Below are 15,848 nucleotides of genomic sequence, written 5' to 3' on the forward strand. Positions count from 1 at the left end.
TCTCTCTCTCCCCTGCATCTTTCTCTCTCGCCTGCGCCTCTCTCTCTCACCTGCGCCTCTCTCTCTCTCTCTCTTTCTCGCCTTCGCCTCTCTCTTTCTCTCACACCTTTGCCTCTCTCGCGTGCGCGCCTGTGCATCTCTCTCTCTCTCGCCTGTGCCTCTCTCTCTCGCCTGAATCTCTATCTCTTTCACGCCTTTGCCTCTCTCGCGTGCGCGCCTGTGCCTCTCTTTCTCTCTCGCCTGCCCCTCTCTCTCTCGCCTGCCCCTCTCTCTCTCTCGCCTGCTTCTCTCTCTCTCTCTCTCCCCTGCACCTCTCTCTCTCTCCCCTGCGCCTCTCTCGCCTGCATCTCTCTCTCTCGCCTGCGCCTCTCTCTCTCACCTGCGCCTCTCTCTCTCTCTCTCTCTCTCGCCTGCCCCTCTCTCTGTCACCTGAGCCTCCCTCTCTCTCTCTCGCCTGCCCCCCTCTCTCTCTCTTTTGCCTGCACCTCTCTCTCTCTTTTGCCTGCTCCTCTCTCTCTCTCTCGCCTGCTCCTCTCTCTCTCTCCCCCCCCCGCGCCTCTCTCTCTCGCCTGCATCTCTCTGTCTCTCGCCTGTGCCTCTCTCTCTCTCTCGCCTGCGCCTCTCTCTCTCTCGCCTGCACCTCTCTCTCTCTCTCCCCTGTGCCTCTCTCTCGCCTGCATCTCTCTCTCTCGCCTGCATCTCTCTCTCTCGCCTTTGTCTCTCTCTCTCTCGCCTGTGCCTCTCTCTCTCTCGCCTGCCCCTCTCTCTCTCGACTGCCCCTCTCTCTCTCTCTCGCCTGCCCCTCTCTCTTTCACCTGTGCCTCTCTCTCTCTCTTTCTCGCCTTCGCCTCTCTCTCTTTCTCTCACACCTTTGCCTCTCTCGCGTGCGCGCCTGTGCATCTCTCTCTCTCTCGCCTGTGCCTCTCTCTCTCGCCTGAATCTCTATCTCTCTCTCGCCTGCTCCTCTCTCTCTCGCCTGCGCCTCTCTCTCTCTCTCCCCTGCACCTCTCTCTCTCTCACCTGCTCCTCTTTCCCCCTCTCGCCTGCCCCCCTCTCTCCCCCTCTCGCCTGTGCCTCTCTCTCTCTCTCTCCCCTGCGCCTCTCTCTCTCTCTCTCTCCCCTGCGCCTCGCTCTCTCTCTCACCTGCACCTCTCTCTCTCCCTCGCCTGCCCCCCTCTCTCCCCCTCTCGCCTGCGCCTCTCTCTCTCTCTCGCCTGCGCCTCTCTCTCTCTCTCGCCTGTGCCTCTCTCTCTCTTGCCTGCGCCTCTCTCTCTCTCCCCCTGCACCTCTCTCTCTCGCCTGCATCTCTCTGTCTCTCGCCTGTGCCTCTCTCTCTCTCTCCCCTGCGCCTCTCTCTCTCTCTCGCCTGCGCCTCTTTCTCTCTCTCGCCTGTGCCTCTCTCTCTCTTGCCTGCGCCTCTCTCTCTCTCCCCCTGCACCTCTCTCTCTCGCCTGCATCTCTCTGTCTCTCGCCTGTGCCTCTCTCTCTCTCTCCCCCTGCGCCTCTCTCTCTCTCTCGCCTGCGCCTCTCTCTCTCTCTTGCCTGCGCCTCTCTCTCTCTCGCCTGCACCTCTCTCTCTCTCTCACCTGTTCCTCTCTCTCTCTCTCGCCTACTCCTCTCTCTCTCTCTCTCCCCTGCGCCTCTCTCTCTCTCCTGCATCTCTCTGTCTCTCGCCTGTGCCTCTCTCTCTCTCTCGCCTGCACCTCTCTCTCTCTCTCCCCTGTGCCTCTCTCTCGCCTGCATCTCTCTCTCTCCCCTGCATCTTTCTCTCTCGCCTGCGCCTCTCTCTCTCACCTGCGCCTCTCTCTCTCTCTCTCTTTCTCGCCTTCGCCTCTCTCTTTCTCTCACACCTTTGCCTCTCTCACGTGCGCGCCTGTGCATCTCTCTCTCTCTCGCCTGTGCCTCTCTCTCTCGCCTGAATCTCTATCTCTTTCACGCCTTTGCCTCTCTCGCGTGCGCGCCTGTGCCTCTCTTTCTCTCTCGCCTGCCCCTCTCTCTCTCGCCTGCCCCTCTCTCTCTCTCGCCTGCTTCTCTCTCTCTCTCTCTCCCCTGCACCTCTCTCTCTCTCCCCTGCGCCTCTCTCGCCTGCATCTCTCTCTCTCGCCTGCGCCTCTCTCTCTCACCTGCGCCTCTCTCTCTCTCTCTCTCTCTCGCCTGCCCCCCTCTCTCTCTCTTTTGCCTGCACCTCTCTCTCTCTTTTGCCTGCTCCTCTCTCTCTCTCTCGCCTGCTCCTCTCTCTCTCTCCCCCCCCGCGCCTCTCTCTCTCGCCTGCATCTCTCTGTCTCTCGCCTGTGCCTCTCTCTCTCTCTCGCCTGCGCCTCTCTCTCTCTCGCCTGCACCTCTCTCTCTCTCTCCCCTGTGCCTCTCTCTCGCCTGCATCTCTCTCTCTCGCCTGCATCTCTCTCTCTCGCCTTTGTCTCTCTCTCTCTCGCCTGTGCCTCTCTCTCTCTCGCCTGCCCCTCTCTCTCTCGACTGCCCCTCTCTCTCTCTCTCGCCTGCCCCTCTCTCTTTCACCTGTGCCTCTCCTCTCTCTCTTCTCGCCTTCGCCTCTCTCTCTTTCTCTCACACCTTTGCCTCTCTCGCGTGCGCGCCTGTGCATCTCTCTCTCTCTCGCCTGTGCCTCTCTCTCTCGCCTGAATCTCTATCTCTCTCTCGCCTTCTCTCGCCTGCTCCTCTCTCTCTCGCCTGCGCCTCTCTCTCTCTCTCCCCTGCACCTCTCTCTCTCTCACCTGCTCCTCTTTCCCCCTCTCGCCTGCCCCCCTCTCTCCCCCTCTCGCCTGTGCCTCTCTCTCTCTCTCTCCCCTGCGCCTCTCTCTCTCTCTCTCTCCCCTGCACCTCTCTCTCTCCCTCGCCTGCCCCCCTCTCTCCCCCTCTCGCCTGCGCCTCTCTCTCTCTCTCGCCTGTGCCTCTCTCTCTCTCTCTCTCCCCTGCACCTCTCTCTCTCTCTCTTGCCTGCGCCTCTCTCTCTCTCCCCCCTGCACCTCTCTCTCTCTCTCTCCTGCGTCTCTCTCTCTCCCCTGCGCCTCTCTCTCTCTCTCCCCTGCGCCTCTCTCTCTCTCTCCCCTGCGCCTCTCTCTCTCCTTCTCTCTCGCCTGCGCCTCTCTCTCTTTCTCTCTCGCATGCACCTCTTTCTATCTCCCTCACCTGCCCCTCTCTGTCTTTCTCTCGCCTGTGCCTCTCTCTCTCTCACCTGCGCCTCTCTCTAGCCTGCGCCTCTCTCTCTCCCCTGCACCTCCCTCTCTCTCTCGCCTGCCCCCTCTCTCTCTCGCCTGCACCTCTCCCTCTCTCTCACCTGTTCCTCTCTCTCTCTCTCGCCTACTCCTCTCTCTCTCTCTCTCTCCCCTGCGCCTCTCTCTCTCTCTCCTGCATCTCTCTGTCTCTCGCCTGTGCCTCTCTCTCTCTCCCCTGTGCCTCTCCCTCGCCTGCATCTCTCTCTCTCCCCTGCATCTCTCTCTCTCGCCTGCGCCTCTCTCTCTCACCTGCGCCTCTCTCTCTCTCTCTCTCTCACCTGCCCCTCTCTCTCTCTCTCTCCCCTGCACCTCTCTCTCTCTCTCCCCTGCACCTCTCTCTCCCCCTCTCGCCTGCTCCTCTCTCTCTCTCCCCTGCGCCTCTCTCTCTCTCTCTCCCCTGCACCTCTCTCTCTCTCGCCTGCACCTCTCTCTCTCTCTCCCCTGCACCTCTCTCTCTCTCCCCTGCACCTCTCTCTCTCTCCTCTGCGCCTCTCTCTCTCTCGCCTACACCTCTCTCTCTCTCTCTCTCTCGCCTGAGCCTCTCTCTCGCCTGCTCCTCTCTCTCTCTCTCGCCTTCTCCTCTCTCTCTCTCTCCCCTGCGCTTCTCTCTCTCTCTCTCCCCTGCGCCTCTCTCTCTCGCCTGCTCCTCTCTCTCTCTCCCCTGCGCCTCTCTCTCTCTCTCTCCCCTGCGCCTCTCTCTCTCTCCCCTGCGCCTCTCTCTCTCGCCTGCATCTCTCTGTCTCTCGCCTGTGCCTCTCTCTCTCTCTCGCATGCACCTCTCTCTCTCTCTCGCCTGCGCCTCTCTCTCTCTCTTGCCTGCGCCTCTCTCTCTCTTGCCTGTGCCTCTCTCTCTCTTGCCTGCGCCTCTCTCTCTCTCTCGCCTGCCCCCTCACTCTCTCGCCTGCACCTCTCTCTCTCTCTCTCCCCTGCGCCTCTCTCTCTCTCTCGCCTGCCCCCTCTCTCTCTCGCCTGCACCTCTCTCTCTCTCTCACCTGTTCCTCTCTCTCTCTCTCGCCTACTCCTCTCTCTCTCTCTCTCCCCTGCGCCTCTCTCTCTCTCCTGCATCTCTCTGTCTCTCGCCTGTGCCTCTCTCTCTCTCTCGCCTGCACCTCTCTCTCTCTCCCCTGTGCCTCTCTCTCGCCTGCATCTCTCTCTCTCCCCTGCATCTTTCTCTCTCGCCTGCGCCTCTCTCTCTCACCTGCGCCTCTCTCTCTCTCTCTCTTTCTCGCCTTCGCCTCTCTCTTTCTCTCACACCTTTGCCTCTCTCGCGTGCGCGCCTGTGCATCTCTCTCTCTCTCGCCTGTGCCTCTCTCTCTCGCCTGAATCTCTATCTCTTTCACGCCTTTGCCTCTCTCGCGTGCGCGCCTGTGCCTCTCTTTCTCTCTCGCCTGCCCCTCTCTCTCTCGCCTGCCCCTCTCTCTCTCTCGCCTGCTTCTCTCTCTCTCTCTCTCCCCTGCACCTCTCTCTCTCTCCCCTGCGCCTCTCTCGCCTGCATCTCTCTCTCTCGCCTGCGCCTCTCTCTCTCACCTGCGCCTCTCTCTCTCTCTCTCTCTCTCGCCTGCCCCTCTCTCTGTCACCTGAGCCTCCCTCTCTCTCTCTCGCCTGCCCCCCTCTCTCTCTCTTTTGCCTGCACCTCTCTCTCTCTTTTGCCTGCTCCTCTCTCTCTCTCTCGCCTGCTCCTCTCTCTCTCTCCCCCCCCGCGCCTCTCTCTCTCGCCTGCATCTCTCTGTCTCTCGCCTGTGCCTCTCTCTCTCTCTCGCCTGCGCCTCTCTCTCTCTCGCCTGCACCTCTCTCTCTCTCTCCCCTGTGCCTCTCTCTCGCCTGCATCTCTCTCTCTCGCCTGCATCTCTCTCTCTCGCCTTTGTCTCTCTCTCTCTCGCCTGTGCCTCTCTCTCTCTCGCCTGCCCCTCTCTCTCTCGACTGCCCCTCTCTCTCTCTCTCGCCTGCCCCTCTCTCTTTCACCTGTGCCTCTCTCTCTCTCTTTCTCGCCTTCGCCTCTCTCTCTTTCTCTCACACCTTTGCCTCTCTCGCGTGCGCGCCTGTGCATCTCTCTCTCTCTCGCCTGTGCCTCTCTCTCTCGCCTGAATCTCTATCTCTCTCTCGCCTGCTCCTCTCTCTCTCGCCTGCGCCTCTCTCTCTCTCTCCCCTGCACCTCTCTCTCTCTCACCTGCTCCTCTTTCCCCCTCTCGCCTGCCCCCCTCTCTCCCCCTCTCGCCTGTGCCTCTCTCTCTCTCTCTCCCCTGCGCCTCTCTCTCTCTCTCTCTCCCCTGCGCCTCGCTCTCTCTCTCACCTGCACCTCTCTCTCTCCCTCGCCTGCCCCCCTCTCTCCCCCTCTCGCCTGCGCCTCTCTCTCTCTCTCGCCTGCGCCTCTCTCTCTCTCTCGCCTGTGCCTCTCTCTCTCTTGCCTGCGCCTCTCTCTCTCTCCCCCTGCACCTCTCTCTCTCGCCTGCATCTCTCTGTCTCTCGCCTGTGCCTCTCTCTCTCTCTCCCCTGCGCCTCTCTCTCTCTCTCGCCTGCGCCTCTCTCTCTCTCTCGCCTGTGCCTCTCTCTCTCTTGCCTGCGCCTCTCTCTCTCTCCCCCTGCACCTCTCTCTCTCGCCTGCATCTCTCTGTCTCTCGCCTGTGCCTCTCTCTCTCTCTCCCCTGCGCCTCTCTCTCTCTCTCGCCTGCGCCTCTCTCTCTCTCTTGCCTGCGCCTCTCTCTCTCTCGCCTGCACCTCTCTCTCTCTCTCACCTGTTCCTCTCTCTCTCTCTCGCCTACTCCTCTCTCTCTCTCTCTCCCCTGCGCCTCTCTCTCTCTCCTGCATCTCTCTGTCTCTCGCCTGTGCCTCTCTCTCTCTCTCGCCTGCACCTCTCTCTCTCTCTCTCCCCTGTGCCTCTCTCTCGCCTGCATCTCTCTCTCTCCCCTGCATCTTTCTCTCTCGCCTGCGCCTCTCTCTCTCACCTGCGCCTCTCTCTCTCTCTCTCTTTCTCGCCTTCGCCTCTCTCTTTCTCTCACACCTTTGCCTCTCTCACGTGCGCGCCTGTGCATCTCTCTCTCTCTCGCCTGTGCCTCTCTCTCTCGCCTGAATCTCTATCTCTTTCACGCCTTTGCCTCTCTCGCGTGCGCGCCTGTGCCTCTCTTTCTCTCTCGCCTGCCCCTCTCTCTCTCGCCTGCCCCTCTCTCTCTCTCGCCTGCTTCTCTCTCTCTCTCTCTCCCCTGCACCTCTCTCTCTCTCCCCTGCGCCTCTCTCGCCTGCATCTCTCTCTCTCGCCTGCGCCTCTCTCTCTCACCTGCGCCTCTCTCTCTCTCTCTCTCTCTCGCCTGCCCCTCTCTCTGTCACCTGAGCCTCCCTCTCTCTCTCTCGCCTGCCCCCCTCTCTCTCTCTTTTGCCTGCACCTCTCTCTCTCTTTTGCCTGCTCCTCTCTCTCTCTCTCGCCTGCTCCTCTCTCTCTCTCCCCCCCCGCGCCTCTCTCTCTCGCCTGCATCTCTCTGTCTCTCGCCTGTGCCTCTCTCTCTCTCTCGCCTGCGCCTCTCTCTCTCTCGCCTGCACCTCTCTCTCTCTCTCCCCTGTGCCTCTCTCTCGCCTGCATCTCTCTCTCTCGCCTGCATCTCTCTCTCTCGCCTTTGTCTCTCTCTCTCTCGCCTGTGCCTCTCTCTCTCTCGCCTGCCCCTCTCTCTCTCGACTGCCCCTCTCTCTCTCTCTCGCCTGCCCCTCTCTCTTTCACCTGTGCCTCTCTCTCTCTCTTTCTCGCCTTCGCCTCTCTCTCTTTCTCTCACACCTTTGCCTCTCTCGCGTGCGCGCCTGTGCATCTCTCTCTCTCTCGCCTGTGCCTCTCTCTCTCGCCTGAATCTCTATCTCTCTCTCGCCTGCTCCTCTCTCTCTCGCCTGCGCCTCTCTCTCTCTCTCCCCTGCACCTCTCTCTCTCTCACCTGCTCCTCTTTCCCCCTCTCGCCTGCCCCCCTCTCTCCCCCTCTCGCCTGTGCCTCTCTCTCTCTCTCTCCCCTGCGCCTCTCTCTCTCTCTCTCTCCCCTGCACCTCTCTCTCTCCCTCGCCTGCCCCCCTCTCTCCCCCTCTCGCCTGCGCCTCTCTCTCTCTCTCGCCTGTGCCTCTCTCTCTCTCTCTCTCCCCTGCACCTCTCTCTCTCTCTCTTGCCTGCGCCTCTCTCTCTCTCCCCCCTGCACCTCTCTCTCTCTCTCTCCTGCGTCTCTCTCTCTCCCCTGCGCCTCTCTCTCTCTCTCCCCTGCGCCTCTCTCTCTCTCTCCCCTGCGCCTCTCTCTCTCCTTCTCTCTCGCCTGCGCCTCTCTCTCTTTCTCTCTCGCATGCACCTCTTTCTATCTCCCTCACCTGCCCCTCTCTGTCTTTCTCTCGCCTGTGCCTCTCTCTCTCTCACCTGCGCCTCTCTCTAGCCTGCGCCTCTCTCTCTCCCCTGCACCTCCCTCTCTCTCTCGCCTGCCCCCTCTCTCTCTCGCCTGCACCTCTCCCTCTCTCTCACCTGTTCCTCTCTCTCTCTCTCGCCTACTCCTCTCTCTCTCTCTCTCTCCCCTGCGCCTCTCTCTCTCTCTCCTGCATCTCTCTGTCTCTCGCCTGTGCCTCTCTCTCTCTCCCCTGTGCCTCTCCCTCGCCTGCATCTCTCTCTCTCCCCTGCATCTCTCTCTCTCGCCTGCGCCTCTCTCTCTCACCTGCGCCTCTCTCTCTCTCTCTCTCTCACCTGCCCCTCTCTCTCTCTCTCTCCCCTGCACCTCTCTCTCTCTCTCCCCTGCACCTCTCTCTCCCCCTCTCGCCTGCTCCTCTCTCTCTCTCCCCTGCGCCTCTCTCTCTCTCTCTCCCCTGCACCTCTCTCTCTCTCGCCTGCACCTCTCTCTCTCTCTCCCCTGCACCTCTCTCTCTCTCCCCTGCACCTCTCTCTCTCTCCTCTGCGCCTCTCTCTCTCTCGCCTACACCTCTCTCTCTCTCTCTCTCTCGCCTGAGCCTCTCTCTCGCCTGCTCCTCTCTCTCTCTCTCGCCTTCTCCTCTCTCTCTCTCTCCCCTGCGCTTCTCTCTCTCTCTCTCCCCTGCGCCTCTCTCTCTCGCCTGCTCCTCTCTCTCTCTCCCCTGCGCCTCTCTCTCTCTCTCTCCCCTGCGCCTCTCTCTCTCTCCCCTGCGCCTCTCTCTCTCGCCTGCATCTCTCTGTCTCTCGCCTGTGCCTCTCTCTCTCTCTCGCATGCACCTCTCTCTCTCTCTCGCCTGCGCCTCTCTCTCTCTCTTGCCTGCGCCTCTCTCTCTCTTGCCTGTGCCTCTCTCTCTCTTGCCTGCGCCTCTCTCTCTCTCTCGCCTGCCCCCTCACTCTCTCGCCTGCACCTCTCTCTCTCTCTCTCCCCTGCGCCTCTCTCTCTCTCTCGCCTGCCCCCTCTCTCTCTCGCCTGCACCTCTCTCTCTCTCTCACCTGTTCCTCTCTCTCTCTCTCGCCTACTCCTCTCTCTCTCTCTCTCCCCTGCGCCTCTCTCTCTCTCCTGCATCTCTCTGTCTCTCGCCTGTGCCTCTCTCTCTCTCTCGCCTGCACCTCTCTCTCTCTCCCCTGTGCCTCTCTCTCGCCTGCATCTCTCTCTCTCCCCTGCATCTTTCTCTCTCGCCTGCGCCTCTCTCTCTCACCTGCGCCTCTCTCTCTCTCTCTCTTTCTCGCCTTCGCCTCTCTCTTTCTCTCACACCTTTGCCTCTCTCGCGTGCGCGCCTGTGCATCTCTCTCTCTCTCGCCTGTGCCTCTCTCTCTCGCCTGAATCTCTATCTCTTTCACGCCTTTGCCTCTCTCGCGTGCGCGCCTGTGCCTCTCTTTCTCTCTCGCCTGCCCCTCTCTCTCTCGCCTGCCCCTCTCTCTCTCTCGCCTGCTTCTCTCTCTCTCTCTCTCCCCTGCACCTCTCTCTCTCTCCCCTGCGCCTCTCTCGCCTGCATCTCTCTCTCTCGCCTGCGCCTCTCTCTCTCACCTGCGCCTCTCTCTCTCTCTCTCTCTCTCGCCTGCCCCTCTCTCTGTCACCTGAGCCTCCCTCTCTCTCTCTCGCCTGCCCCCCTCTCTCTCTCTTTTGCCTGCACCTCTCTCTCTCTTTTGCCTGCTCCTCTCTCTCTCTCTCGCCTGCTCCTCTCTCTCTCTCCCCCCCCGCGCCTCTCTCTCTCGCCTGCATCTCTCTGTCTCTCGCCTGTGCCTCTCTCTCTCTCTCGCCTGCGCCTCTCTCTCTCTCGCCTGCACCTCTCTCTCTCTCTCCCCTGTGCCTCTCTCTCGCCTGCATCTCTCTCTCTCGCCTGCATCTCTCTCTCTCGCCTTTGTCTCTCTCTCTCTCGCCTGTGCCTCTCTCTCTCTCGCCTGCCCCTCTCTCTCTCGACTGCCCCTCTCTCTCTCTCTCGCCTGCCCCTCTCTCTTTCACCTGTGCCTCTCTCTCTCTCTTTCTCGCCTTCGCCTCTCTCTCTTTCTCTCACACCTTTGCCTCTCTCGCGTGCGCGCCTGTGCATCTCTCTCTCTCTCGCCTGTGCCTCTCTCTCTCGCCTGAATCTCTATCTCTCTCTCGCCTGCTCCTCTCTCTCTCGCCTGCGCCTCTCTCTCTCTCTCCCCTGCACCTCTCTCTCTCTCACCTGCTCCTCTTTCCCCCTCTCGCCTGCCCCCCTCTCTCCCCCTCTCGCCTGTGCCTCTCTCTCTCTCTCTCCCCTGCGCCTCTCTCTCTCTCTCTCTCCCCTGCGCCTCGCTCTCTCTCTCACCTGCACCTCTCTCTCTCCCTCGCCTGCCCCCCTCTCTCCCCCTCTCGCCTGCGCCTCTCTCTCTCTCTCGCCTGCGCCTCTCTCTCTCTCTCGCCTGTGCCTCTCTCTCTCTTGCCTGCGCCTCTCTCTCTCTCCCCCTGCACCTCTCTCTCTCGCCTGCATCTCTCTGTCTCTCGCCTGTGCCTCTCTCTCTCTCTCCCCTGCGCCTCTCTCTCTCTCTCGCCTGCGCCTCTCTCTCTCTCTCGCCTGTGCCTCTCTCTCTCTTGCCTGCGCCTCTCTCTCTCTCCCCCTGCACCTCTCTCTCTCGCCTGCATCTCTCTGTCTCTCGCCTGTGCCTCTCTCTCTCTCTCCCCTGCGCCTCTCTCTCTCTCTCGCCTGCGCCTCTCTCTCTCTCTTGCCTGCGCCTCTCTCTCTCTTGCCTGTGCCTCTCTCTCTCTTGCCTGTGCCTCTCTCTCTCTCTCGCCTGCACCTCTCTCTCTCTCTCTCCCCCTGCGCCTCTCTCTCTCTCTCGCCTGCGCCTCTCTCTCTCTCTTGCCTGCGCCTCTCTCTCTCTTGCCTGTGCCTCTCTCTCTCTTGCCTGTGCCTCTCTCTCTCTCTCGCCTGCACCTCTCTCTCTCTCTCTCCCCTGCGCCTCTCTCTCTCTCCCCCTGCACCTCTCTCTCTCGCCTGCATCTCTCTGTCTCTCGCCTGTGCCTCTCTCTCTCTCCCCTGCGCCTCTCTCTCTCTCTCGCCTGCGCCTCTCTCTCTCTCCCCTGCGCCTCTCTCTCTCTCCCCCCTGCGCCTCTCTCGCCTGCATCTCTCTCTCTCTCTCCTGCGCCTCTCTCTCTCTCACCTGCTCCTCTCTCCCCCTCTCGCCTGCCCCCCCCTCTCCCCCTCTCGCCTGCGCCTCTCTCTCTCTCTCTCGCCTGCGCCTCTCTCTCTCTCTCGCCTGTGCCTCTCTCTCTCTTGCCTGCGCCTCTCTCTCTCTCCCCCTGCACCTCTCTCTCTCGCCTGCATCTCTCTGTCTCTCGCCTGTGCCTCTCTCTCTCTCCCCTGCGCCTCTCTCTCTCTCCCCTGCGCCTCTCTCTCTCCCCTGCGCCTCTCTCTCTCTTTCTCTCTCACCTGCGCCTCTCTCTCTCTTGCCTGTGCCTCTCTCTCTCTCGCCTGTGCCTCTCTCTCTCTCAGCTGCGCCTCTCTCTCTCTCTCGCCTGCGCCTCTCTCTCTCTTTCTCTCTCGCATGCACCTCTCTCTATCTCCCTCACCTGCCCCCTCTGTCTTTCTCTCGCCTGCACCTCTCTGTCTCTCGCCTGCGCCTCTCTCTCTCTCTCGGCTGCGCCTCTCTCTCTCTCTCCCCTGCGCATCTCTGTCTCTCTCTTTCTCTCGCGCCTCTCTCTCTCTCTCTCGCCTGTGCATCTCTCTCTCTCTCCCCTGCGCCTCTCTCTCTCTCTCACCTACTCCTCTCTCTCTCTCCTGCGCCTCTCTCTCTCTCTCTCCTGCGCCTCTCTCTCTCTCTCCCCTGCGCCTCTCTCTCTCTGTCTCTCGCCTGCGCCTCTCTCTCTCCCCTGCGCCTCTCTCCCCCTCACCTGTGCCTCTCTCTCTCTCTCTCTCCCCTGCGCCTCTCTCTCTCTCTCTCTCTCACCTGCCCCACTCTCCCCCTATCGCCTGTGCCTCTCTCTCTCTCTCCCCTGCGCCTCTCTCTCTCTCCCCTGCGCCTCTCTCTCTCTCTCCCCTGCGCCTCTCTCTCTCTCCCCTGCGCCTCGCTCTCTCTCTCCCCTGCACCTCTCTCTCTCTCTTTCGCCTGCGCCTCTCTCTCTCTCCCCTGCGCCTCTCTCTCTCCCTCCCCTGTGCCTCTCTCTCTCTCTCTCACCTGCGCCTCTCTCTCTCTCTCGCCTATGCCTCTCTCTCTCGCCTGAATCTCTATCTCTCTCTCGCCTGCTCCTCTCTCTCTCGCCTGCGCCTCTCTCTCTCTCTCCCCTGCACCTCTCTCTCTCTCACCTGCTCCTCTTTCCCCCTCTCGCCTGCCCCCCTCTCTCCCCCTCTCGCCTGTGCCTCTCTCTCTCTCTCTCCCCTGCGCCTCTCTCTCTCTCTCTCCCCTGCGCCTCGCTCTCTCTCTCACCTGCGCCTCTCTCTCTCCCTCGCCTGCCCCCCTCTCTCCCCCTCTCGCCTGTGCCTCTCTCTCTCTCTCTCCCCTGCGCCTCTCTCTCTCTCCTGCATCTCTCTGTCTCTCGCCTGCACCTCTCTCTCTCTCTCCCCTGTGCCTCTCTCTCGCCTGCATCTCTCTCTCTCCCCTGCATCTCTCTCTCTCGCCTGCGCCTCTCTCTCTCTCTCCCCTGTGCCTCTCTCTCTCTCTCGCCTACACCTCTCTCTCTCTCTCTCTCTCGCCTGAGCCTCTCTCTCACCTGCTCCTCTCTCTCTCTCTCGCCTTCTCCTCTCTCTCTCTCCCCTGCGCTTCTCTCTCTCTCTCTCTCCCCTGCGCCTCTCTCTCTCGCCTGCATCTCTCTGTCTCTCGCCTGTGCCTCTCTCTCTCTCTCCCCCTGCACCTCTCTCTCTCTCACCTGCGCCTCTCTCTCTCGCCTGCGCCTCTCTCTCTTTCTCTCCCCTGCGCCTCTCTCTCTCTCCTGCATCTCTCTGTCTCTCGCCTGCACCTCTCTCTCTCTCTCCCCTGTGCCTCTCTCTCGCCTGCATCTCTCTCTCTCCCCTGCATCTCTCTCTCTCGCCTGCGCCTCTCTCTCTCTCTCCCCTGTGCCTCTCTCTCTCTCTCGCCTACACCTCTCTCTCTCTCTCTCTCTCGCCTGAGCCTCTCTCTCACCTGCTCCTCTCTCTCTCTCTCGCCTTCTCCTCTCTCTCTCTCCCCTGCGCTTCTCTCTCTCTCTCTCTCCCCTGCGCCTCTCTCTCTCGCCTGCATCTCTCTGTCTCTCGCCTGTGCCTCTCTCTCTCTCTCCCCTGCACCTCTCTCTCTCTCTCTCGCCTGCGCCTCTCTCTCTCTCTCTCTCCCCCCTGCACCTCTCTCTCTCTCTCCTGCGCCTCTCTCTCTCTCCCCTGCGCCTCTCTCTCTCCCCTGCGCCTCTCTCTCTCTTTCTCTCTCGCCTGCGCCTCTCTCTCTTTCTCTCTCGCATGCACCTCTCTCTGTCTCCCTCACCTGCCCCTCTCTGTCTTTCTCTCGCCTGTGCCTCTCTCTCTCTCACCTGCGCCTCTCTCTAGCCTGCGCCTCTCTCTCTCCCCTGCACCTCCCTCTCTCTCTCCCCTGCACCTCTCTCTCTCTCTCGCCTGCCCCCTCACTCTCTCGCCTGCACCTCTCTCTCTCTCTCACCTGTTCCTCTCTCTCTCTCTCGCCTACTCCTCTCTCTCTCTCTCTCCCCTGCGCCTCTCTCTCTCTCCTGCATCTCTCTGTCTCTCGCCTGCACCTCTCTCTCTCTCTCCCCTGTGCCTCTCCCTCGCCTGCATCTCTCTCTCTCCCCTGCATCTCTCTCTCTCGCCTGCGCCTCTCTCTCTCACCTGCGCCTCTCTCTCTCTCTCGCCTGCACCCCTCTCTCTCTCTCCCCTGCACCTCTCTCTCTCTCCCCTGCACCTCTCTCTCTCTCTCTCCCCTGCACCTCTCTCTCTCTCCCCTGTGCCTCTCTCTCTCTCTCGCCTGCCCCTCTCTCTCTCTCTCCCCTGCGCCTCTCTCTTTCTCTCCCCTGCACCTCTCTCTCTCTCTCTCCTCTGCACCTCTCTCTCTCTCCCCTGCGCCTCTCTCTCTCTCTCTCGCCTACACCTCTCTCTCTCTCTCTCGCCTGAGCCTCTCTCTCGCCTGCTCCTCTCTCTCTCTCTCGCCTTCTCCTCTCTCTCTCTCTCCCCTGCGCCTCTCTCTCTCGCCTGCTCCTCTCTCTCTCTCTCCCCTGCGCCTCTCTCTCTCTCTCTCTCTCCCCTGCGCCCCTCTCTCTCTCCCCTGCGTCTCTCTCTCTCGCCTGCATCTCTCTATCTCTCGCCTGTGCCTCTCTCTCTCTCTCGCATGCACCTCTCTCTCTCTCTCGCCTGCGCCTCTCTCTCTCTCTTGCCTGCGCCTCTCTCTCTCTTGCCTGTGCCTCTCTCTCTCTTGCCTGCACCTCTCTCTCTCTCTCGCCTGCCCCCTCACTCTCTCGCCTGCACCTCTCTCTCTCTCTCCGCCCTGCGCCTCTCTCTCTCTCTCGCCTGCCCCCTCTCTCTCTCGCCTGCACCTCTCTCTCTCTCTCACCTGTTCCTCTCTCTCTCTCTCGCCTACTCCTCTCTCTCTCTCTCTCTCCCCTGCGCCTCTCTCTCTCCTGCATCTCTCTGTCTCTCGCCTGTGCCTCTCTCTCTCTCTCGCCTGCACCTCTCTCTCTCTCTCTCCCCTGTGCCTCTCTCTCGCCTGCATCTCTCTCTCTCCCCTGCATCTTTCTCTCTCGCCTGCGCCTCTCTCTCTCACCTGCGCCTCTCTCTCGCTCTCTTTCTCGCCTTCGCCTCTCTTTCTCTCACGCCTTTGCCTCTCTCGCGTGCGCGCCTGTGCATCTCTCTCTCTCTCGCCTGTGCCTCTCTCTCTCGCCTGAATCTCTATCTCTTTCACGCCTTTGCCTCTCTCGCGTGCGCGCCTGTGCCTCTCTTTCTCTCTCGCCTGCCCCTCTCTCTCTCGCCTGCCCCTCTCTCTCTCTCGCCTGCTTCTCTCTCTCTCTCTCTCCCTTGCACCTCTCTCTCTCTCCCCTGCGCCTCTCTCGCCTGCATCACTCTCTCTCGCCTGCACCTCTCTCTCTCACCTGCGCCTCTCTCTCTCTCGCCTGCCCCTCTCTCTGTCACCTGAGCCTCCCTCTCTCTCTCTCGCCTGCCCCCCTCTCTCTCTCTTGCCTGCACCTCTCTCTCTCTTTTGCCTGCACCTCTCTCTCTCTCTTGCCTGCTCCTCTCTCTCTCTCTCGCCTGCTCCTCTCTCTCTCTCTCCCCCCCCGCGCCTCTCTCTCTCGCCTGCATCTCTCTGTCTCTCGCCTGTGCCTCTCTCTCTCTCTCGCCTGCGCCTCTCTCTCTCTCTCTCGCCTGCACCTCTCTCTCTCTCCCCCCTGTGCCTCTCTCTCGCCTGCATCTCTCTCTCTCGCCTGCATCTCTCTCTCTCGCCTTTGTCTCTCTCTCTCTTGCCTGCGCCTCTCTCTCTCTCGCCTGCCCCTCTCTCTCTCTCTCGCCTGCCCCTCTCTCTTTCACCTGCGCCTCTCTCTCTCTCTTTCTCGCCTTCGCCTCTCTCTCTTTCTCTCACACCTTTGCCTCTCTCGCGTGCGTGCCTGTGCATCTCTCTCTCTCTCGCTGTGCCTCTCTCTCTCGCCTGAATCTCTATCTCTCTCTCGCCTGCTACTCTCTCTCTCCCCTGCGCCTCTCTCTCTCCCCTGCTCCTCTCTCTCTCTCTCCCCTGCGCCTCTCTCTCTCTCTCTCTCTCCCCTGCGCCTCTCTCTCTCTCCCCTGCGTCTCTCTCTCTCGCCTGCATCTCTCTCTCTCTCGCCTGTGCCTCTCTCTCTCTCTCGCATGCACCTCTCTCTCTCTCTCTCGCCTGCGCCTCTCTCTCTCTCTTGCCTGCGCCTCTCTCTCTCTTGCCTGTGCCTCTCTCTCTCTTGCCTGCGCCTCTCTCTCTCTCTCGCCTGCCCCCTCACTCTCTCGCCTGCACCTCTCTCTCTCTCTCTCCCCTGCGCCTCTCTCTCTCTCTCGCCTGCCCCCTCTCTCTCTCGCCTGCACCTCTCTCTCTCTCTCACCTGTTCCTCTCTCTCTCTCTCGCCTACTCCTCTCTCTCTCTCTCCCCTGCGCCTCTCTCTCTCTCCTGCATCTCTCTGTCTCTCGCCTGTGCCTCTCTCTCTCTCTCGCCTGCACCTCTCTCTCTCTCTCCCCTGTGCCTCTCTCTCGCCTGCATCTCTCTCTCTCCCCTGCATCTTTCTCTCTCGCCTGCGCCTCTCTCTCTCTCGCCTGCGCCTC

This window comes from Apteryx mantelli, chromosome 1 (genome assembly GCF_036417845.1).
Source record: "Apteryx mantelli isolate bAptMan1 chromosome 1, bAptMan1.hap1, whole genome shotgun sequence".
NCBI classification, from domain to species: domain Eukaryota; kingdom Metazoa; phylum Chordata; class Aves; order Apterygiformes; family Apterygidae; genus Apteryx; species Apteryx mantelli.